At 38.2% G+C, this 23247-nt stretch overlaps 1 long non-coding RNA gene across 2 annotated transcripts; it reads right to left on the reverse strand.

The window, feature by feature from the left end:
* Positions 1–15347: 15347 nt before the first annotated feature.
* LOC309710850 lies at positions 15348–19272 on the reverse strand. Of its 2 annotated transcripts, XR_014277812.1 has the most exons (4): positions 17423–19272; positions 16498–16546; positions 16266–16329; positions 15348–15867 (listed from the first exon to the last, which is right to left on the reverse strand). It is a non-coding gene; the product is annotated as an uncharacterized lncRNA (long non-coding RNA). The 2 variants fall into 2 exon arrangements; XR_014277813.1 differs by lacking the exon at positions 17423–19272 and having other exon boundaries at positions 16498–16794.
* Positions 19273–23247: the final 3975 nt, after the last annotated feature.

The following is a 23247-nucleotide window of genomic DNA, read 5'->3' on the forward strand; positions in this document are numbered from 1 at the left end:
CTCATCACACAGCCTTGTGGTACACCGGTGTTCATTGTGATGGTAGATGAGCAGCGGTTATCCAGCCGGACATGTTGGGGGCGGTTGGTCAGGAAGTCCAGTAACCATTTGCAGATGAGGGAACTGATACCCAGGTCTGTCAGTTTCCTGATGAGTTGTGAGGGGTGGATTGTATTGAATGCTGAACTGAAGTCTATAAACAGCATTCTGGCGTAGGTGTTGTTGTTGTCCAGGTGTGAGAGGACAGAGTGCAGTGCGATGGAGACTGCATCCTCTGTGCTCCTGTTCCGGCGGTATGCGAATTGGTGGGGGTCCAGGGTGGGGGGGAGACAGGATTTGAAGTGTGCTAGGACCAGTCGCTCTAAGCACTTAGTGATGATGGGGGTGAGTGCTACTGGGCGGTAATCATTGAGGCAAGATGGGTTGCTCACTCTTTGTTTCTGTGCAGACGTTTCAGTGTTACGGATCTCCATGACCTTCTGTGACAGTGTCTGAGTGTGCCTCCAGACAACCTTCCCTACCTCTGCCCCGTCTCCTGGAGCCCACAGTGTTTATCCTGTATTGATAATTATCTGCAAATATACCTGTAAGACTTTACCACAGTGTCTCATCATCATTCTGTTGTTTTCATAACAGTACACTGTAGAAATAATGGACTGTGTAATAGGTATTGAGGTCATAGTGAATGTAGTTTATTAGTGTGTGTCGTAGTATGATTTTGTTGTTTATAGGATTTAAGATTAGAAAATAGAAAATAGTCCTGGGATGGGAACAAAGAACTGGGGTGCAGGGAAGTGGGGCAATTAACCCCAAACACAGGACAGTAGCAAGATTTACTGAGGGTGAGGGGCAGACAATTGCCAATGTACATTACCTTAAAAGGAGATGGGGGTCAGGGTGTCAGCACCCCAGGCCACTTTACCAGTGTTTTTCCATTGTGGGGGATTTACTGTAGAAATTGGAGACCAGAGACTATAACTGTAGCTGTTGTGTGAAACTCTTCAGATCAGCCTTTAGAGTAGGACTGCACAGGATGCAGTGTGCTGATCTCCAGATGCATCTGTAAGGAAAATGGGTAATAAAAGGATTGTGTGAAATTTGGAAACATCTCTGCGTGATCTCTACCGAGACAAAAAGAATTGGAGAGTCTCAACAACACTAAGTAGATATTCCACTAAATCTCATTTGTGATTTATGATAAATGTTACCATTAATTATTTATATTTCTTTACGCTTCTGATTAATTTAGTAAAACTTCTAAACGATTTTTACTGTTGTCAGAAAATAAGACATTTCTAATTCTCTACAGACTTTTGAGCTGTAGTATAGATTGCAATAATAGTGTATGGTTATTGTTTATAGCAGATGAAATAGCAGTATCAGGACAGATACGAGAGAAACGCTCTCGTATTTTAACATTAAACTCATAACTTTCCTTTTTGATGGTTTGCATTTGGCCTCTCAGGGCCACTGCAGTACAGTCATCTCCCCCCATTTTTTTTAACTTAACCCAACAACATAGTTGGTTAAATTATACAAAAAAAAAAAAATCATATGTGCCCATAAAAGAGGTCAAAATAACAGAACTCTACTCAAAGTTAGCAACAACCAATACTGATACCTCAAACAAACTGACCTCACTAAAGAAGACAACGGGGGAAACTTAAATAGTGGCTGATCAGCCCACAAAAATCACAAAAAGGGGTAAAGCACACAAAAACCTAACTGAGACCAAAACCAGTTATTTATTATCCTGTAAATTAAACCTTATATTTAAAGAAAGACCAATGTGAATGCAGTGTTGTGTGTAAGCCTCTACACTGATATTACCACTGTGTGGCTGTAACTGCAGCCATCACACCGCCTGACCACGTTAAGGTGGTAATCTCTCAGGGGGAAAACAGAAAAACAAAACAACAAAAAATAAAATAAAATAATGCTCATCAGATTCTAACAATTCAAAACATGACATTTACCTTAACTGGATGACCTATATAATAAATATATTCTAACCCAACAATAGTACTTCACACTATTGCCAATATTAACAAAACCAAAAAGGGTAAGCCAAGTTATTTAAAAAAAAGACAATTCACAAAGTCTTGAAAAATAGAAATAAAGAATAAAAATCCTCAATCCACTCTATAACAACAGTCTCCTGCTTCCCTGCAGATCAACACGTTCTCACTCCTAACTCGTCATATGTGCGACGCCCATACAGCATGTATCACTTCTCAGTTATTTATTGCACTTCTTGCTCGTCAGTGAGGCACTTTTAGTGCTTTATCTATGTTTGTGTGGGGACTTGTTATAAATCAGTCTTCAACCTTTAATCTCTCTCTGAAAATGACTGGGATTAAATGCAGTGTAATAAACTTTCCTGAACGTGTGTCTTGTCATGATCTCCAGTGCTGCCATTTCATAGGATCTCCTGTCCAGGGCTTCTCAAACGTTGGTTGTTTTTATAACTCCTCTCACCTTCTGCTCTTGTGTCTGCTGTGATAAGCCTTTTATACTCACCCATTTTATTTCCATTTCTGTTTCTCACTATTTTTCTTAACAAGATTAAACCAGAATCAAGGTATGACTCAAGTATGTGAGGAAATTCTACACTAATTGGTACCTGCGGTCTTTCTTCTGTTGCATACCACACCCCAAAGAAAGGGCACACATAATGCAGACACATTTTCAGTGACCCAAATAACATTCAAACACGCTCCGTATCATAACCTCCTTTTTGTTTGTGTTTATTTTAAGCAGTTGATTTAACATAAGGATTAAAATAGAAAGAACAATCCTTGAAATAACACATGTGTGTGAAATACATAATAAAAAACATAAAATAAATAAAATAAATAACTATGTCAAACCTCCTGAGATCCAGCCTCACAATCACTTGTTCTATGATGACTAAAGGAAGTTTATTTACTTCATAGACCCAGTGACGCCCATTCAGTTTCATTATCCAGGAAATAACAGCTGATGCTCACTTCTGTTTAAGACACAGTCCAATCTTAGGTTCCTCATCCTGAGTGGAACAATGGGTCTATAGAATAGAATAGAATAGAATAGAATAGAATAGAATAGAATGCCTTTATTGTCACTATACAGTTGTACAGAGCATCTCATACTCAGTGTAAACATGCTGGGGGGGGGGGTACAGTTCTGCAGCGCTATGTACATATGGACAGTATTAACATGAGGAAAAACATATATATATATAAAATGTACAATATACAAGACGTAAGTAATATGTAATAAATAGTGTTATGTATATACAGTTGAGTACAGCTGCCTTTTTCAGATCATCTCTACATTATATGAGTTGATGATTCTAGCATTACAGATAATGTCTTAATTATTCCAGACTGAGCTGTGGTGAGATCTTTTATTTTCTTTCTTGTGTTTCAGTGACAGCCTTAGCCATCACAGCCGGGCAGGTAACAAACCTATTTGCTTATTTATTTATTTTTGTCTCTAAAACTCATAAATACATATCAATACATGTATTCATTGTGAAGCATCCTGATGATCAGTAACCAAGTGTTTCTTCCTGAAACAATTACATGTAACTGTGCTGCAGTGAGGATAATACGATGTAGTATTAGGGCAAAGTTAAGAAAGGTATTATCGATCATTTTGAGAATAAAGTCAAAATGTGGAGATTACAGCTGTCTCAAGGCAAGCTGCCATGGTTGCTACTGTATATCATCTGAGTTGGTGAAACCGTACTTCAGAATTGGTTTTAGCAAGAAGGAAACATGAGCTAAAATAACCAGAACACAACTTTAAAATGCTTTTCACCAGGAGTTTTAGCTCATGAGCTAAAACTCCCTGGTTTTAGCTCATAAACGCAGTGTGGTGATAAGTATTAGGTTGTACCAAAAAAAGGGCTGGTAATAATAATAATGGATTGCATTTATATAGCGCTTTTCAAGACCCTCAAAGCGCTTTACAATTCCACTATTCATTCACTCTCACATTCACACACTAGTGGAGGCAAGCTACAGTTGTAGCCACAGCTGCCCTGAGGCAGGCCGACAGAAGCGAGGCTGCCATATCACGCCATCGGGCCCTCTGGCCTCTACTAGTAGGCGGTAGGTGAAGTGTCTTGCCCAAGGACACAACGACCAAGACTGTCCGAGCCGTGGCTTGAACCGGCAACCTTCCAATTACAAGACAAACTGCCAACTCTTGAGCCACGATCTAATGGACAGATGCAAGGTTATCGATGGTTACATCCTCGTGTAATAAAGAAGTTGAATGTTGTATCACACAATGGCTGATCAATTTGTGTCACTAACTCATCTAAATAAGGAATTTTGTAGCAGAAACAGTAATTATAGCAGTTTGTTGTGGGACAGTAATGTCCATATCAACAACTTTTTTCTTGTGGCTCTAATACTCCATCGTAGCGTAGAGCCTCCCCGTCTTCTCTGTAGCTCAGTTACTTGATCTAAATCCTTGATCAGCTGTGTGCTGAGCTATGGCCCAGTTAGATGTTAATGTGTGTTCTTATGTTGTGTTATAGTGACAGCTGTGTGTACTGCTGCAGGAGCAAGTAAGCAGTTTATTTATCTTTAACTAATTTGAATCAAAGCCCGATCCATGTCTGATACATGTCTTGTCTTCCTGCAGTAGGTGCTGTAGTCACTGCTCCTGCTCTTCTGGGAGCTGCAGGTTTCAACTCAGCTGGAATAGCTGCAGGCTCCTGCGCTGCAGGCATGATGTCGTCTGCTGCAGCTTCTAATGGAGGAGAAGTGACAGCCGGAGGTGTGGTGGCTGTTTTGCAGTCAGCAGGTAAATATATAATTAGATGTTTTATTAGGATTTTAACTTACAACAACATGCAAAAAGAAGAAGTTCATGGCTTTGGGCCTTGGATTCCAGGCCGGAGTTGTGTCCTCAGCCTGTAGTCTGACTTGGAGGAAGAAAACTAAATCTTGTGGACCCCATTGCAGTGTGAGTGTGGTGGTTTCTTACTGGTCAATAGTAGACCTTACTACAGTCTTGTACGGGAGTCATTTTGAACCGTACGTAACATTTGACGTTTGTCGACAGGATTTTTATTCAGCATACAAAACCACCTGCCTTAGACTGATCAATATGGCTGATGAACTATCTGAAACCGTTAATATGGTGTGTGTGAATATCAAATAAAGTCTTATGAATCAAATTATGTCAGTCCTTCGTGACATGTATCACTTGTTTTTTTTTGGAGTGTTTTTTTTCTGTTTTTTAATTTTGTTATCCACATGAAAAATTCCAAAACTGCAGATTTTAGACACTTTAGACCTAAAATGTATATTCATTAGGGGAAAAAAACATTCATTTGTGATAGTAAACGTAAAACAACCTGAAAGACTCCATGTGACAGTCAGAACATTGAGCTTAACAAGTAAGGTCCAGTTATTTGTTTTAACAAACATTTCAAGCACATCCTCTAGTCTATTTGTAGGATTGTTGGCTGTCCACTCAAGAAGTTCAGAATACAAAAAGCAGAATAAGAGATTTTTGACTACCCGACTTCTGTCTGTATTAAGAGTGGCCTTTGGTGTCATATTTCAGCTGCTGCACATGTCAATTGATTTTGTAACACCAAGACTTTAATATTTGAGACTGCTATTAAGCAGGTCAAAAATGAAATTTCATGCTCATCTGAGGCTACATATATACAAACCCGATTTACTTCACACCACATCATTTTTCATATGTAGGAAAAGGTAAGTTCATCAGATGAAACTTAAAGGATCTTTGGCTCACGTCTTCATCTGGATCAGCGGTCCCCAACCCCCGGTCCGTGAGTCCTTTGGTACCGGGCCACGAGAGTTGAGGCTCAGGTGTGAAATGTCAAGTCAATGAAAGTAGAAAAATGTTTTAATATATATTAATTTTATAGTATTTTGTAAACGTAAACAGGGGTGGCCATTTTTGGCCACGAACAAGCTGAGAGGGAGTTTTTTTGTTTTTCTGTTACTGCACACAAAAAAACAAAGATACATAAAACTCATTGATACTTTTAATTATTGCTATGCATCTAACCTCCATCATGGTTAGAAAATAATTCAGTTTGCATGTTTTATTTGGAAAAAAATTGGGGTTTTGTGATTTTTTCCATTTATGAGTTCCTAGGATTATGTGATCTAACTGGTATTTAAAGGGTTAGAATTCTGAATTTGAATGAAATTTTGATTTTCATGAACAGCACTGATGCTAATCTAAAAAATCAAGTAAAAAAAAGTGGAAATTTTTCTTAATATATATGAATTTTATAGCATTTTGTAGTTGTAAACAAGGGGTGGCCATTTTTGGCCACGAACAAGCTGAGAGGGAGTTTTCATGTTTTTGCTCTCTCTGCACAAAAATAACAATGCATTATAATCAATGTTGATGTGAATCAATTACATGACCCATACTCTACTATTAATAATACAAGAAATTTCAGTAGCAACTCAATTATATAAAATTGCAAGATTTGAGGTTGTCTTCCAGCTAGTCGCAGTGGACAGACAAACTGGTGTTTAAAGGGTTAAAAATGTAAAAAGTAATAATTATTTTATATTTATGAAAAGAACTGAAGTTACTTAAAAGCTTTATGCAGATAAAATGGCAAAATAAACATGAAAATAACAGACCTAATCTGTTGGTGGCCACGAACAAGCTGAAAGGGTAGTGATTTTGAACAAAGGCAAGGCAAGGCAAATTTATTTGTATAGCACAATTCAACAACAAGGTGATTCAAAGTGCTTTACAGAGACATTAGAAACAAAAACAAATAAAAAGTATGATTTAAAATTGATTAAAACAAGCAAACAAACAAACTAACTAAACACACACATTTCACACCTGTTCGCGCGATCTGAACCCTTATCGTAAGGGGAGCTACCAGTCCTTCTGTGGACGAGCTACTTTCTATTTTAAATTCCCTGAATTTAAAATACTCTCTAGACCCAGTCTAGACCCAGCTGGGGAGCTACCCAGAGCTCTAACCCACTTAACAAACAAACAAACAAACAAAGCAGTATGTAAAATCAAAACAGATAAAATCAGAACAGTAGATAAAATCAGTAGTTAATGTAAGTTTTGAAATTTAAGCTTAACTAATTAACAAACAAACAAAACAGTATATAAAATCAAAACAGATAAAATCAGAAATAGATAAGATCAGTAGTTAATGTAAGTTGAGAAACTGCTTTTTCAATGATCTTACTTAAAAACGGGAGATTTGAGATCGGCCTGTAGTTGTTCATTTGTGTCTTGTCAAGATTGTCCTTTTTCAGTATAGGTTTGATTACAGCAGTTTTTAGTGGTTCTGGAAACACACCTGACATTAAGGAAAAGTCGACGATCTGTAACAGGTCTGACTCTAAAGTCTTTGAGACCTTTTTGAAAAAACTTGTTGGCAGGACATCTAAACAGCAAGAGGAGGAGTTCAGTTGACCTAAGATGTCCTCCAGGTCTTTGCTGTTAATAGGTTGAAACTCTTTGATGGTGTTTAAACAGTTTTTCAGTGGACACAGTACATATCCTGGATCTGCTGTTGATGTACCAACTGCTTGTCTAATCTTTTGGATTTTGTCTGTGAAGAATTTGGCAAAGTCATTGCAGGCCATGGTTGAATGAAGTTCAGCTGCCACTGGCACAGGAGGGTTTGTTAGCCTGTCAACTGTAGAAAATAAGACCCGAGCATTATGGCTGTTTTTAGTGATGATGTCAGAGAAGTAGGACCTTCTTGCACTCCTCAGTTGTAAATTATAATTGTGAAGTTTCTCTTTATAGATGTCATAGTGAACCTGGAGGTTTGTTTTTCTCCATCTGCGCTCAGCTTTCCTACACTCTCTTTTTTCATTTTTCACTAGTGTGGAGTTTCTCCATGGAGACTTTTTCCTTCCAGAGATAACCTTCACCTTAATGGGGGCAATAGTATCCATTACATTTAACAGTTTTGCCTTAAAGCTATTGACGAGCTCATTGACTGAACCTTTGGACAGGTCAGGTGTTAATGGGAAGACCTGGTTAAAGATCTCACTACTGTCTTCAGTTATACACCGTTTTGTGATCACTGCTGTTGATATATTTGTGTGGGCTGAGATTTTACTTTCAAAGAAAACACAGTAATGATCAGATAAGCCCACATCAGACACAGCAATGTTTGAAATGCTCAGGCTTGGAGATCAGTAGGTCAAGAGTGTGTCCTCTATTATGTGTGGCCTCTGTTACATGCTGAGTCAGCCCAAAGTTGCCCAGAGTGTTACTCAGGTCTTTAGTCCCTTTGTCCTGAGGGTTGTCCACATGGATGTTAAAATCCCCAACAATAATTACACAGTCGAAATCAACACAGATCACAGACAGCAGTTCACTGAGGTCATTAATGAATCATTTCAATGTAAGCAGCTGTCTCCTGGAAGTTTTCAGTCTTTTGAATATGTGGCTTTACAGCTGAAGGCCCCATCCAAAGTTGTGTTTGTTAATGTTTACAGGCCTCCCAAATGCTGCACAGACTTTTTTAAATAAGACAGCATCCCCTCCTCCTCTCCTGCTTACCCTGGCCTCACTGATAAAACTGTAGTTAGGAAGCCAGAAGATCGCATGACGTCGTCATTGAAAATAAGCGCAAACATTCCCACTCATTTTTCTTTCAACATATGATGAGGGGAGAGCGCGAACGCAGTCCCCACTACCAGAAATTATGTAGTCGAGATTCCCACATTTGGGGAATTCGCAGGCTGTCAGCAAAGCCAGAGTGCAATGGCTGAGCCTCGGCCTGAGAGAACCATCTTCGTGATCATGGTATCTCTCCTACCAGGTAAGTATGAATTCTTTAGCTCACATATGGGGCAGTCTTTCACACACAAACCCTGCACACTCACGGTGCTCACAATCTCAAAATCAACACAAACACAGCCTGTAGGAAGCTGGGACTACACACTATTTATATATACACATGAAGCAGTTTCCAACAGAGCCCCATAAGGTTATTTAGCTTTACAAATACCGGGAGAATTTCCCATCATGCATTGCTGTATCTGCGCAACAAGAGCTAGCTGAAAGATAACTTTTTTTCATCCATTTAACCTCCTTAAATCCACCAACAAACCACCAGAAGTTCAGCTAACTCAAAGGTAAAGCACGCTGCTAAACGAGTTTGTCTGATACTCGGGAAAAAGAGGATAAACGCAAAAGTTTTCAAGTTGAAGCACAGTCACTTCCGGTCTTTTCGTTAACTGCTGCTAGGCAACCAACAGTTTCCCGCTACGGTCTCGGAGTATGAACAGTGTTGCTCACGAAAACACGTCTGTGAACATGTCCGTGTGCAACAAACAACCAGAAAACAATCCAAATAAAAACACTAAAAATTTACTCATTAACAACGACTGAATTCACTCAGAGCAACTTTTTGCTTTGGCGGGAGTTTATTACCTGCTAAAGATGGCAGGAAGTCTCAAATCACGCGGGTCCGGCGCACATACACGTCTGGATGGTACAGCATAACCAGGTTAAGACATCTCTAAAAAAATATATTTTTGAGTGTTTTTCAGTGTTTTTAATTATTTGTTTTAATTTTGTTTATTTTCCATTGTTCACTGTGGCCTGATAAACATTTTATCAAAATATATTTCATAAGGCCATCGCTAAATATTTACAAGAAATCAGGCATTATACAGTGTGTAAACTTCAGTGTGATTTGGATGCTCAGCAGAAAATGTAGCCAGATATCAGCTGGGTTTAGATACATTTCAGATAAGAAAACCTTTGTTAGTCCCAGAGTTGGGAAATTCAAATTGTTACTGCAGCAGAGTACACAAGGCAGGAACAAATGAACACACACAGCATACCTAACAGCAATAATGCTATGCAAAAATAGAAGAAATATAGACTAAGAAATAGATAAGTACTTATATATGTAAGTCTATTTATCTATATCCATAGCCATCTATCTATATATATCTACATACATACATATACTTATATATGATGTAATAATACAGATTACTATTAGAAGAAGAATGAAACACAAGAAAACCCCAGGAAGGAGATCCTGTTTATTTTAATACCTGCAGTTGCCATCCCATTGGTTATCGCTTGCCTCTTCTTTCTGGTTTGCTTGTGTCGCAATAAACATAAGGCTTCAAATGACACACCACCTCGTTCCCAGCTCAGCAGCTCACCCTCCCAGGACACGGAGCTGTCGCCCCTGAATCATCAAAAACAACAGGTAGCAATAATAATAACAAGGTAACATTAAATATGGTCACAGTAAATGTGATTTACATACATTTGTTTAAGTATTGTTGAATTCTGGTGGCCAGAGTCTTTGGTGACATGTATTTATTGTTTCATGGCTGCAGGCGAAGCTGCGTGAGATTAACATGTCAGCAGTGCGATTTATGGAGGGGCTCGGTGAGGACCGGTTTGGCAAGGTGTACAAGGGCCACCTATATGGCACAGTACCTGGTGAGCAGACCCAAGTGGTGGCCATAAAAACTTTAAAGGACAAGGTAGATTCTGCTCTTTGTGAGGAATTTCACCATGAAGCTATGGTCCGTTTCCATCTGCAGCACCCAAACATTGTTTGTTTGCTTGGCGTGGTCATTTCATAGTGCAGTGGTTGGGTGTTAATAGGTATTAACAGGTATTGCACACTGATATATGCAAAGACCCCAGTGTGTGAATATGTGGTGTACATTCATTGCTGTTGTGCAGTGTACAGTCTGACAGCAGCTGGAGGGAAAGGCCTCCAAAATGTCCACTTGGAACACGGCCTGTCACTGAAGGGTGACCTGTATGGGGTGGGAGCTGTTATCTGACAGGGATAACTACCTCCACTGGGTCAAGAGGACATCCCAGAACAGAGCTAGTTTTCTTGATGAACCTGTTCAGTTTCTTCCTATCCCCAGCAGACCACACCATAAAACATGGACAATACCACCACAGCGTCTGAGGTCTTCAGGAGCTCTCCCTGCTCCCTTCCAAAAGACTTCTCTGTTGCAAATACAACCGTCTTTATCCTTTTGTGTAGATGTACACTCTGTTGTTACTCCAGATCCGTTTATTAATCAGATCACTTATATGAGTCAGCTATCTTAATGCCCATTCTCTGGATGTTCACTGGTGTAGGTGGAGTCCACTACCTGCTCCTTGGTTTTCGGAGTGTTGATCTGGAAGTGGTTCTGCTGGCACCAGTTGACAAAGTCCTCAGTCAGTTCTCTGTATTCCCTGTTGTCCTGTTGTACACATCGAGGAGATGCTCTCATTGCCCACCCATTATTTTAAAATAGAGATAGCCTACATAGTTCATACATATGAGAGACCATTATGAGCCAATTAGGAGAAAGCATTAAATGAGCTGTGGGCCACTGCTGGCACTGTCATCACATTGGAGGGTCACTTTAGTGTTCAAGTAGTATAAAAACGTTTGTCTTTAAACAAGAAAAAACTCACTAATATTTCAGAAAATGTAGTGTTTTGTTTTAATTTTCAAATATTGTATAACAAGGCAAAACTGCAAATGTGAATGCAAATTCTTTTTCCTCAATCTTAATTAACTAAAACCTTTCATTGAATAAAAAAAGAATTGGCACTCAGACATGTGGCAGCACTTTGCTATAATTTTTGTTTTATTTAACAAAATAAAAATGCAGACATAAGTGTACATTTATGTCTACTAGTGAAAATTGTTTTCTTTACAAATAACTCTCACTGAACTAACACAGCCAATCCCTCAACATGGTTTTACTCTCTGCTCATATTGCCTTCATATTAAATCATTTTTTGCTTTTTATAGAAGTTATTTTCACATTGCACTCAACAACAAAATCCCCCGTAACAAAAACTAACTTCAAGGACCAAAATGCACAATATTTCCTCACGTCAACAGTACGGGTGGCAAGTAGGGGTGATGTGGGCCTCACGCAAGTCGGCCCCGGGCCGTGTGTTTCAGACCGCTGATTCACCTACTGTCACTATAGTGAAATTACTGTTTTTGTTTTGAAAGGTTACTAGTGGATGCTGGCAACCATCTTGGAAGAGAACAATACAATCTGTTGTAAGGCCTTCACTGGAAAATTGTGTATTTAGAATATAATACCAACATGTCATTTGAAGATAACATAGTATTTCAGTGACCAAATAGTATTTGGGTAAAAGTCACTGAATAGTGTTGGAATAAAGTGTGAAATTTGTGAAGAATTAAAATATCCAGGAGCTCAAATTGGATATTTTGTTTCAATCATATTTTATCAACACAAATTGCACAGGTTTATTGAATATGAATAACTTCACCTCAGTTGTTTAAGCTCCTGCCAAAGCAAAACATCTGTGTGCAACCAGTGTCCACTATTGAATTAAGTAAACCCAACATGTTCTTTTTTAGTGCATAATCACATTTAGTGAAATAAACTATTAAACCAGAATTACATATTAGGATTTAGCCAAGTGTTAGGATGTAATGCAGAGAAGTATTTCTAGTAGGCTTGTTTTGATATGCCTGTTTTCATTTTATTTTCTAAATTTTAAAGAAGGCTTTAGAAAGGTCAAAATAAATCTTCTGTAAGGGAGTATCAGCTATTCTAGTAGAATTTATTTTACCAATGCAAGGGTGCATTAGTACCTTGTAATACAACATATCTATTTCATAAAGGGCGAACACAAATGTCCAAAGAGACTTCCTGGCAGCTGCCATTTTAAGTATAACCTCTGGTACGGGCACGTTCAGTTTGCAGCAGCTATACAACAGTGGCCTCTAGAGGTGTTTACACACTATGACCAAATCAGACAATGCAGCACAACACGCAGGTCGCCCCAATGAATTGATTAGGCTGGTAGCAGTGACTTGTTAACTTATCATTTGTCAAGCATATCTCCCATGAATGATATGAAATAATTTAGAGACATAACATTGACATCACAAAGTAGAAGCTGCAATCAGTTTTTAGGAAAGTGAGTTTAATAAGAGTAAAATAATGCAGTAATTTCTTAGATTTTATAATCCCTTTATAAATCATGTTGGCTACTGCCTATTTAGCAGTGCAACAAGAGCATTAGACAAACAAACAAATAAATAAACAGTCAGCAAAAACAAAAAAGTTAGTACCCAGGGATAAAAATGTTGAGTATGAAAGGGAAACCTAATGGACAGATGTGATGCCTGAACAGTGGTGGCTTTAAGTGATGTATCAACTTAAACATGCATCCACAGTCTATGTTACATAAGTACGATGATCAGTGGTGACGGCTGGCGCCACTTTGGAAGCAGAGACTGTTGGTTTGAAAGCCTTTAGTGTCTCCTTGTGGCGGGACTCTTATACTGTACTGTGAGATGTCGAGCAGTGACACCCCCCCCCGTCACTCTGGCTCCTACCTCAAAGCACACTGTGCGCTGTCGATCTTACGTGCTGCACAATAATATTCAATATTTAGTATTTACTGTTATATTCACATAGATCATCGCGATGATGTTATTTATTATATTGCTCTCTTTTTTTTTGCTCGTTTTCTCTTTTTTCTTTCCTGACAGGTGATCCAGGTGATTGATATATGTATTTTTTTGTCTGTTTGTTTTTCTTTTTTGTCCTTTATCACGTTCCTCTTCCCCGCTGTTTTTCTTTCCCTCTTTCTCCGTTTTCTTTCCCGCAGTCAAATCTGTCCCATGTTTAGCAAGTGAAAATAAAACAAAATAAACAATAAAAGCAAAGGTGAATCAAATAGATCATTAAGGCAAGGCTGGGATGGTCCATTTGGTAAAGTAAATCTGTTGGGCATCTTTCTTTGTCTTTCCACAATAATTCTGATGGCAAAAGAACCAAACGGGACACGCAAAAAAAAGAAAAGAAGATGTCGAGCAGTGTCAGTAGTATGCTAGAAAGTGATACATTAAAATTTCTGGGGTCACCATGAAGAGCTCACTTCCTTTCTTGCTCAGTGTGTAAAATGTGGTACTTAATGGATTGAAAAGAAAAAGGATGGCACCCTTGTAGTTCACACAGGTGGTGATGATTCAGGGTTTTAATTTGTAAGGTTTGAATTTTGAGCCATCATAAATTTTAAACCAGGAAAGTATAATATTTAACATATGATAAGTCAAAGCTAATATAGCTGCTCATATATAGCTACTTATAATTTGAAGAACTACCTACACCAATGAGTAGACTTCCCAGAATGGAAACAGCACTCTTTGTGAGGTTGGAGAAAACAGTCAAGTTGTTAAGAACTCTGACTGAGAAGAATCCGCCTGTGTACAGCAGCAGGCTGCCTTCCTAGAATTTGGATATCCCCCGTGCGCTCGTCTCTGCATTATGTGCATTACCTCTCTTGGAAAATTAAAACCACAGCAGCTTTTTATAGCTTTTTTCATTCACTATCAGCTTACACCAAAAGTCTACTCTGAAGAAGATTATTCAAAACATGCAACGCAGTCACCAATCCCAGCAAATCCACCCCTAAGTCAGACTGTACAATACAGAAAATAAAAGAGCTACAGCTCAGACTCTACAGGCTTCAGTTAGCATGTTAAATGTGAAAGCTCAGTTAGAAAAAGACTGAACAAAAACGGCCTGAGTTTAGCAATTAACCAAAGTGACAAACATTGCTCTAAATAATACTCCCCTAATCCAAGTAGTCACCCAAACCCAAACAAGTTTCAATTAAAAAAATCAAAATCTTGTGGACGTATGCCTTTTACATGTTGGTAAAATGTTTAGGATGAGATGGAGATATAACACTCATGCACCCTGAAAATTATGAAGGTCTAAATATGTATCAAAGGGACTCACTGAACATCAGTGGATTTCTATGGGGCAAACGTACTTAAACTAGCCACTGTGACCATTGAGGCAGAGCAGAATGAATGATACTGACGGGAACTATGAGAGTTTGTAGTTAAATTCCTGCTCTTACACACTGTAAAATCTAATTAGTTAGAACTCAAAATAATTGAGGAAACTCGTTGCCTCAAAAAAATTGAGTAAAGCTTAGCTAAAAATGACTAAATTAGGACAACTTATTTATTTTGAGTACTCTGTACAAGCTCATTTGTTCCCAGAACTCAAGAAAATTGGATCAAGTTTACGTAAGTTGACCAAGTTAGGGCAACTTACTCATTTTGAGTACACTGTAAAGCCTTGTTAGTTCCCAGAACTCGTTGCCTCAAAAAAACTAAGTAAAGCTTACTTAAGATGACTGTTAGGACAACTTATACAGTGCAAGTCTGCAGTATTAAGAATAACTTGATATTTCTGACTGTACAGTGCTAATTGTTTACTTACTGACAAACATTTCAAGTTCAACTAAATGAAAAAACAATTTGTGGTAACCTGAATATGATTAAAAATAATTAACAACACTTTTTGTCATGATGTTAAAATCAGACCAACTTTTATTTTCAAACACAACAAAGTATAACAGCCAACATACTGGACACTGTTCTGCTGAACAACAAACAATTATATTGCCATCACTGTTATAATCTTACAATGAAACAAGGTCGCAGATGTAATTATTCTGAAAATAAGTTTAGGCCTACCACAACTTTGTTTTGTACTTACATTACTTATATAATCAAAATAAAATATTTGTTGTTCTGTCACAAGTGCAGTCTCTAATTTAAACAACACATTTGTTTTGCATTCCAACACATGAGCTGGAATGTTGTAATGTTTTAAGGATGGCTTGTTTCCAGTCCAGGCATTACTGCCTGAATGACTATCATGGATCGAGGTGATCCAAATGTAGGTGCAGAAGAAAGTCTTTAACTTCCCTTAAGTACAGTGGCAGTGGATGTGGGTTGGAGATGCAGTGAGCTTGAACCTGCAGGCGACCATCTTCACTGACCACACCATCTGTGACGGAGGACTCATCTCTCCTGGTGTCCTGCAAGCAAACAATCATATTTTTTGGAACATGAACTTAATTGCTTTCTTAAAACATTTTTTTCTGCATTTGGTATAAAACAGACTCCAATTTGGACAATCTCAGGCTCCTTCCCCACCGGAGAGGTGACATTCAATGTCCCAATTGTCAGTCTGGATAGCCCTGACCCCCACCCGACACACAATAATGTCATGAAAGCATCATTTTAAAAAGGGCTATGCAAACATGGCCAATAACTTTCATTCTAATGATGTGCAAAATGATTTGGGCACAAAACAAATTTTGCTGTTAGAAAACTTGCAGACTTCACTATATTCAGTGTAGACCCTCTAAACTAAGTTTGGGGGATGTGATCTTTCAAGAAATGCAGACCAAACTGTTGTTGTTTGTTTACTTACACAGCATGTCTTGTAGAATTAACTGGAGTCACCAGCAACAGCCTAGTGCAGTCATATCTCAAGTCTAATAACAGAAGACAGGAAAAGATCAGTAAAGAAACAACTTCCCCAAACCAAAAAACAAATAAAACAATAAGTAAAACAGGCTGATCTAAAGTATGATTAAAGTTCAGCCTGATTAATATAAATGTCACTGACAGTTGCTAATATATTGGAAAACCAAAATACTTACCACTGAGTTGATGTCTTTCTGTCCAACAGCAGGAGTGCTGGTCCCGAGCCTCAAAGACAGTAAGAAGCAAGCAGAGGGAGAAAAAACAGAACATTTTTCAGAAACCGATTTGATCCTTAATGGCTGTGCAATCATTGTAACATAGAGTTTGCTTATGTTGTTAAATAAAGGCTAGATTTGACATTAATAGATGCCACAGATGTTCAAGGTGCCACAAAGCATGAAAAAAATGGACATCTCAGAAAACGTCGGGGCATTTTTGCAAATATGTGATGTCTTGATAAATCGAGCAGATATTTTAACTTTCGACAGCTACATTCTCGCCTGAAAATATCTTAAAAGTTGATTTTGTGACCCAGAAAAAGCAATAAGCCGCGCTCCTCCGCCATTGGCGAGCTTACAAGTACGCACAGGCTCCGACAACCATGGCCGACATATGCGATCCTCCTTTCCCCTAGATTACCCTTTCTGGGTCACAAAATAACCTTTTAAGATATTTTCAGTGGAGAATGTAGCTGTGTAATGCTCAAATATCTACTTGATTTATCAAAATATCACATATTTGCAAAAGTGCTTCCACGTTTTCGGAGAGCTCTGTTATCCACCAGCGCGATAGCTGACCGGGAGGTCAAGGCTTGATAAGAGTCCGCAAGCACAGCTAACTCTTGGCTTATTGTTTTCACACCCCCGAAGAATTTTGTCTGGGCTCTTATCTCACTTTTTTATTTCAAACAATCAACAGAAAATTTCACAGACATATTTTTATATAAGGTTTTTAAGGCTGTGGTGTTAATTTTTAAGTAACATGAGCCCAGCCGCAGCAGCAACGCTAGGCTAACACTAACTAGCTAGCACGATTATAAACCTGGTGCTAAACTAAGAGAAGCCACAAAATCAGTTTGAATAAGAGTAAACATTTACTCACCAAGTCAGTGTATCAGGTAAAGATCCACAGCAATGACAACAATAATCCCTTGAGCTGACGCTTTTCTAGGTTTGCTCAACATATTCCATAAAAAATGCTGGCACCATGAACATGCGGACTGATCCGTGCTAGGGAGGAGGACGGTAGTGACGTGGCATTTTCAAAACACATCTTTCATCCTTCCACACTGAGAAGAAAAACTTCCATCTTACTTAGTTTTTCTAAGTTAAGACAACTCAAATAAATTGAGTTTATCAGCATTTCTGTAGCGGACAGAACCACCTGCTTTAATCTACCATGATGCTCTGTGTTATGTTGTCATGGCAATATGAAGTCAAATAAATACAAATTCATAAAATGCACATTTGAAGGAGGACAAGAAGACAGGCAACTGGAAGAGCTTTTGAAGCAGGAAAACTTTTCTGGATTACTCTTAATTTAACTGGAAATTTTGCGAATACAAGTCAAGGAGGAAACAAGGAGGCAGGTTGGATTATATTTGAGGACAGGACGCACGAAGGAGAAGCATGAGGAGAGAGAAAACAGCAGAGCGATGGTGCAGAGCTAATCGTGGGTCAAGTCGAAGAAGCAAGCATCAAAACTGTGAGTAAACATAACACATAAAGACTTAAAAATTACTGTGCTGATTAAGGAAACATTAAATTTGGTTAGTTTGGGGTCTGCAGCTTCAGGTTTGTGGGTTCAGTTGGTCTCAAAATTGAGGAAAGACAAAAAAATTTCTTTTGAAAGGTTGTTGGAGGATTTTTACTGTAAGAAATATCTGGGTGTGCAACTGCTTTTATTTAAAAAAAAGTTGAATTTTATTTAGTCACATTGGAAAGGGAAAATTGGAGGATCGGGACAATAATGTGGCCAGATTTACTGTTTCCTTAATCAGAACAATAATTTTGATCTGAACTAGAAATTTTGAAATGGGTTATTTTCTTTCTTCTCTACTGATCACTGTGTTAAAGGTTGAGTTACTTGTCAGTCTACATTTATGTTAAAGGTAATTTTAAAAAATGCAGTTTATTCGTAATTTTGTAGAAAAAGGCTCCGCACCTATGAAAAAAAGAAAATGGGTATCCACACCCCCAAAATTCCTGTAGATCAGAGTAGCTAAGCCCTGGTTAACTGCAATTATATAACAGAAGATGAAAAATATTGGAATGATTGAAAGAAACAAAGATTGCTTTAGGGTTTGAAGATTTGACTTTCTTATTGAAATAGACGAAAACTAATCCATGTGTGACACTGAGAAAAAAACTGAAAGCTTAAAAGATCTGGAGGTCTGACTACTGTTATTCAAATGTGCAAAATTGTTTTAATGACATTAGAAAGAAAAATGGGATGTTTAAAAAGGTAATATATAAAGATGATTTTTATATTACTTGAAAAAATGATGTTGTTTAGCGCTTTTGTACTTAGAAAAATGCTGGGTCACTAGTAAGCTGAGATTTAATGTGATAAACTGAGGAAAGGTAATATAATCTACACACTCGCTATTATTGTTGCAATCCATACACCACTTAATATTTAATCAATCGTCATTCATAATTGGTGATCTATGCAAGTTTTAAGGAATAATATTTGAATTGAGGTTGAATGATGCTCTGCCTCTGTGGTCAAGTACAGACATAGGCCTTAAGCAACAATGAGCCACTGATAAGTGTGGCAGATTAGGAAACATGCATACAGTTCATTAGTTAGACTCCTATGAACCACAAATAGGAGAAAATGAGCACGCAATAAAGTGGACTTGTTAGGGAGAGATTGCCATCAGAGTTAAAACACTCCAACGCAATTTTGATGACAGAAACAGCTAAAAAATGAGCGTTTTGTTGACACTGATGACAAAATCCTGATCAGATACAGACAGACACATGCATACAACACACACTACTGCTCAAAAGTTTGTGGTCAGATTCAAACATTCTTGTCTTAATTTTAAAATTATATTTGCTATAACATAAAATTAGGCAAAGTTTATCAGAAATGTTTTCACAGATGTGTGTTTAATGAATCATTTATGTTAAATCACCCATGATGCATTAGGAAATGTCTACACACTTATACATGGGCCCATTTTTAGTAGCCATCACTCCTGTGTGGACCGATCACATGGTTATAAACCAGGTGAAAATTGACTTCAAACCTTTGAGCTGTAGTATAGCTTGATTGCAATGATAGTGTATAGTTATCTATTACAGAAGAATATATAGAAGTCTGAGGACAGGGAGACACTGTAAAAAAGTTATGAGCTGTCTTGCTGCAGAGAAAGTGGAGTCTGTCATCCTTGAAAAGCTCCCAAGATAGGCAGCTGGCAGGTTGAATGATGCTCTGCCTCTGTGGTCAAGTACAGACATAGGCCTTAAGCAACCATGAGCCACTGATAAGTGTGACAGATTAGGAAACATGCATACAGTTCATTAGTTAGACTCCTATGAGCCACTAATAGGAGAAAATGAGCACGCAATAAAGTGGACTTGTTAGGGAGAGATTGCCACCAGAGTTAAAACACTCCAACTCAATTTTGATGATAGAACCAGCTAAAAAATGAGCGTCTTGTTGAAACTGATGACAAAATCCTGATCAGATACAGACAGACACATGCATACAACACACACTACTGCTCAAAAGTTTGTGGTCAGATTCAAACATTCTTGTTTTAATTTTTAAATTATATTTGCTATAACATAAAATTAGGCAAAGTTTATCAGAAATGTTTTCACAGATGTGTGTTTAATGAATCATTTATGTTAAATCACCCATGATGCATTAGGAAATGTCTACACACTTATACATGGGCCCATTTTTAGTAGCCATCACTGCTGTGTGGACAGATCACATGGTTATAAACCAGGTGAAAATTGACTTCAAACCTTTGAGCTGTAGTGTAGATTGCAATGATAGTGTATAGTTATCTATTACAGAAGAATATATAGAAGTATGAGGACAGGGAGACACTGTAAAAAAGTTATGAGCTGTCTTGCTGCAGAGAAAGTGGAGTCTGTCATCCTTGAAAAGCTCCCAAGATAGGCAGCTGGCAGGTTGAATGATGCTCTGCCTCTGTGGTCAAGTACAGACATAGGCCTTAAGCAACCATGAGCCACTGATAAGTGTGAGAAATTAGTGCACTTAATGCAGCGGTCCCCAACCCCCGGGCCTCGGAAAGGTGCCGGTCCGCGAGAGTTGAGGCTCAGGTGTGAAATGTATGGTTTTCAGGGTTTTTATCGGTATTCAGAGTTATTTTGTTATCGTTTTTATCGTTAACTCGGTGTCCCTGGGTCTGTTCAAGTGTGTCATAAATAAATCTTCTTTTTTTCCGGTACCGGTACTAGTTTTATTTTGTTGTATTTATCCGCGACACCTTAAAGGCCGGTCTGTGAAAATATTGTCGGGCATAAACCGGTCCGTGGCGCAAAAAAGGTTGAGGACCACTGACTTAATGCATGTTTCCTAATTATATACGTATGAGCCACTAATAGGAGAAAATGAGCACGCAATAAAGTGGACTTGTTAGGGAGAGATTGCCATCAGAGTTAAAACACTCCAACTCAATTTTGATGATAGAAACAGCTAAAAAATGAGCATTTTGTTGACACTGATGACAAAATCCTGATCAGATACAGACAGACACATGCATACAACACACACTACTGCTCAAAAGTTTGTGGTCAGATTCAAACATTCTTGTCTTAATTTTAAAATTATATTTGCTATAACATAAAATTAGGCAAAGTTTATCAGAAATGTTTTCACAGATGTGTGTTTAATGAATCATTTATGTTAAATCACCCATGATGCATTAGGAAATGTCTACACACTTATACATGGGCCCATTTTTAGTAGCCATCACTGCTGTGTGGACAGATCACATGGTTATAAACCAGCTGAAAACTGACTTCAAACCTTTGAGCTGTAGTGTAGATTGCAATGATAGTGTATAGTTATCTATTACAGAAGAATATATAGAAGTCTGAGGACAGGGAGACACTGTAAAAAAGTTATGAGCTGTCTTGCTGCAGAGAAAGTGGAGTCTGTCATCCTTGAAAAGCTCCCAAGATAGGCAGCTGGCAGGTTGAATGATGCTCTGCCTCTGTGGTCAAGTACAGACATAGGCCTTAAGCAACCATGAGCCACTGATAAGTGTGAGAAATTAGTGCACTTAATGCAGCGGTCCCCCGACCCCGGGCCTCGGAAAGGTGCCGGTCCGTGAGTCGTTTGGTACCGGGCCGCGAGAGTTGAGGCTCAGGTGTGAAATGTATGGTTTTCAGGGTTTTTATCGGTATTCAGAGTTATTTTGTTATCGTTTTTATCGTTAACTCGGTGTCCCTGGGTCTGTTCAAGTGTGTCATAAATAAATCTTCTTTTTTTCTGGTACCGGTACTAGTTTTATTTTGTTGTATTTATCCGCGACACCTTAAAGGCCGGTCTGTGAAAATATTGTCGGGCATAAACCGGTCCGTGGCGCAAAAAAGGTTGAGGACTACTGACTTAATGCATGTTTCCTAATTATATACGTATGAGCCACTAATAGGAGAAAATGAGCACGCAATAAAGTGGACTTGTTAGGGAGAGATTGCCATCAGAGTTAAAACACTCCAACTCAATTTTGATGATAGAAACAGCTAAAAAATGAGCGTTTTGTTGACACTGATGACAAAATCCTGATCAGATACAGACAGACACATGCATACAACACACACTACTGCTCAAAAGTTTGTGGTCAGATTCAAACATTCTTGTTTTAATTTTAAAATTATATTTGCTATAACATAAAATTAGGCAAAGTTTATCAGAAATGTTTTCACAGATGTGTGTTTAATGAATCATTTATGTTAAATCACCCATGATGCATTAGGAAATGTCTACACACTTATACATGGGCCCATTTTTAGTAGCCATCACTCCTGTGTGGACAGATCACATGGTTATAAACCAGGTGAAAATTGACTTCAAACGTTTGAGCTGTAGTATAGCTTGATTGCAATGATAGTGTATAGTTATCTATTACAGAAGAACATATAGAAGTCTGAGGACAGGGAGACACTGTAAAAAAGTTATGAGCTGTCTTGCTGCAGAGAAAGTGGAGTCTGTCATCCTTGAAAAGCTCCCAAGATGGCAGCTGGCAGGTTGAATGATGCTCTGCCTCTGTGGTCAAGTACAGACATAGGCCTTAAGCAACCATGAGCCACTGATAAGCGTGACAGATTAGGAAACATGCATACAGTTCATTAGTTAGACTCCTATGAACCACTAATAGGAGAAAATGAGCACGCAATAAAGTGGACTTGTTAGGGAGAGATTGCCATCAGAGTTAAAACACTCCAACTCAATTTTGATGACAGAAACAGCTAAAAAATGAGCGTTTTGTTGACACTGATGACAATATCCTGATCAGATACAGACAGACACATGCATACAACACACACTACTGCTCAAACGTTTGTGGTCAGATTCAAACTGTCGTCTTTTTAATTAATAATTTACATTTACTTTTAACATAATATTACATGAAAATGATCAGAAATGTTTTCACAGATGTGTGTTAAATGAATCATTTATGTTAAATCACCCATGATGCATTAGGAAATGTCTACACACATATACATGGGCCCATTTTTAGTAACCATCACTGCTGTGTGGACAGATCACATGGTTATAAACCAGGTGAAAACTGACTTCAAACTTTTGAGCTGTAGTGTAGATTGCAATGATAGTGTATAGTTATCTATTACAGAAGAATATATAGAAGTCTGAGGACAGGGAGACACTGTAAAAAAGTTATGAGCTGTCTTGCTGCAGAGAAAGTGGAGTCTGTC

Source organism: Aulonocara stuartgranti, assembly GCF_965226115.1.
Source record: "Aulonocara stuartgranti genome assembly, chromosome: 7".
Lineage (NCBI taxonomy): Eukaryota > Metazoa > Chordata > Actinopteri > Cichliformes > Cichlidae > Aulonocara > Aulonocara stuartgranti.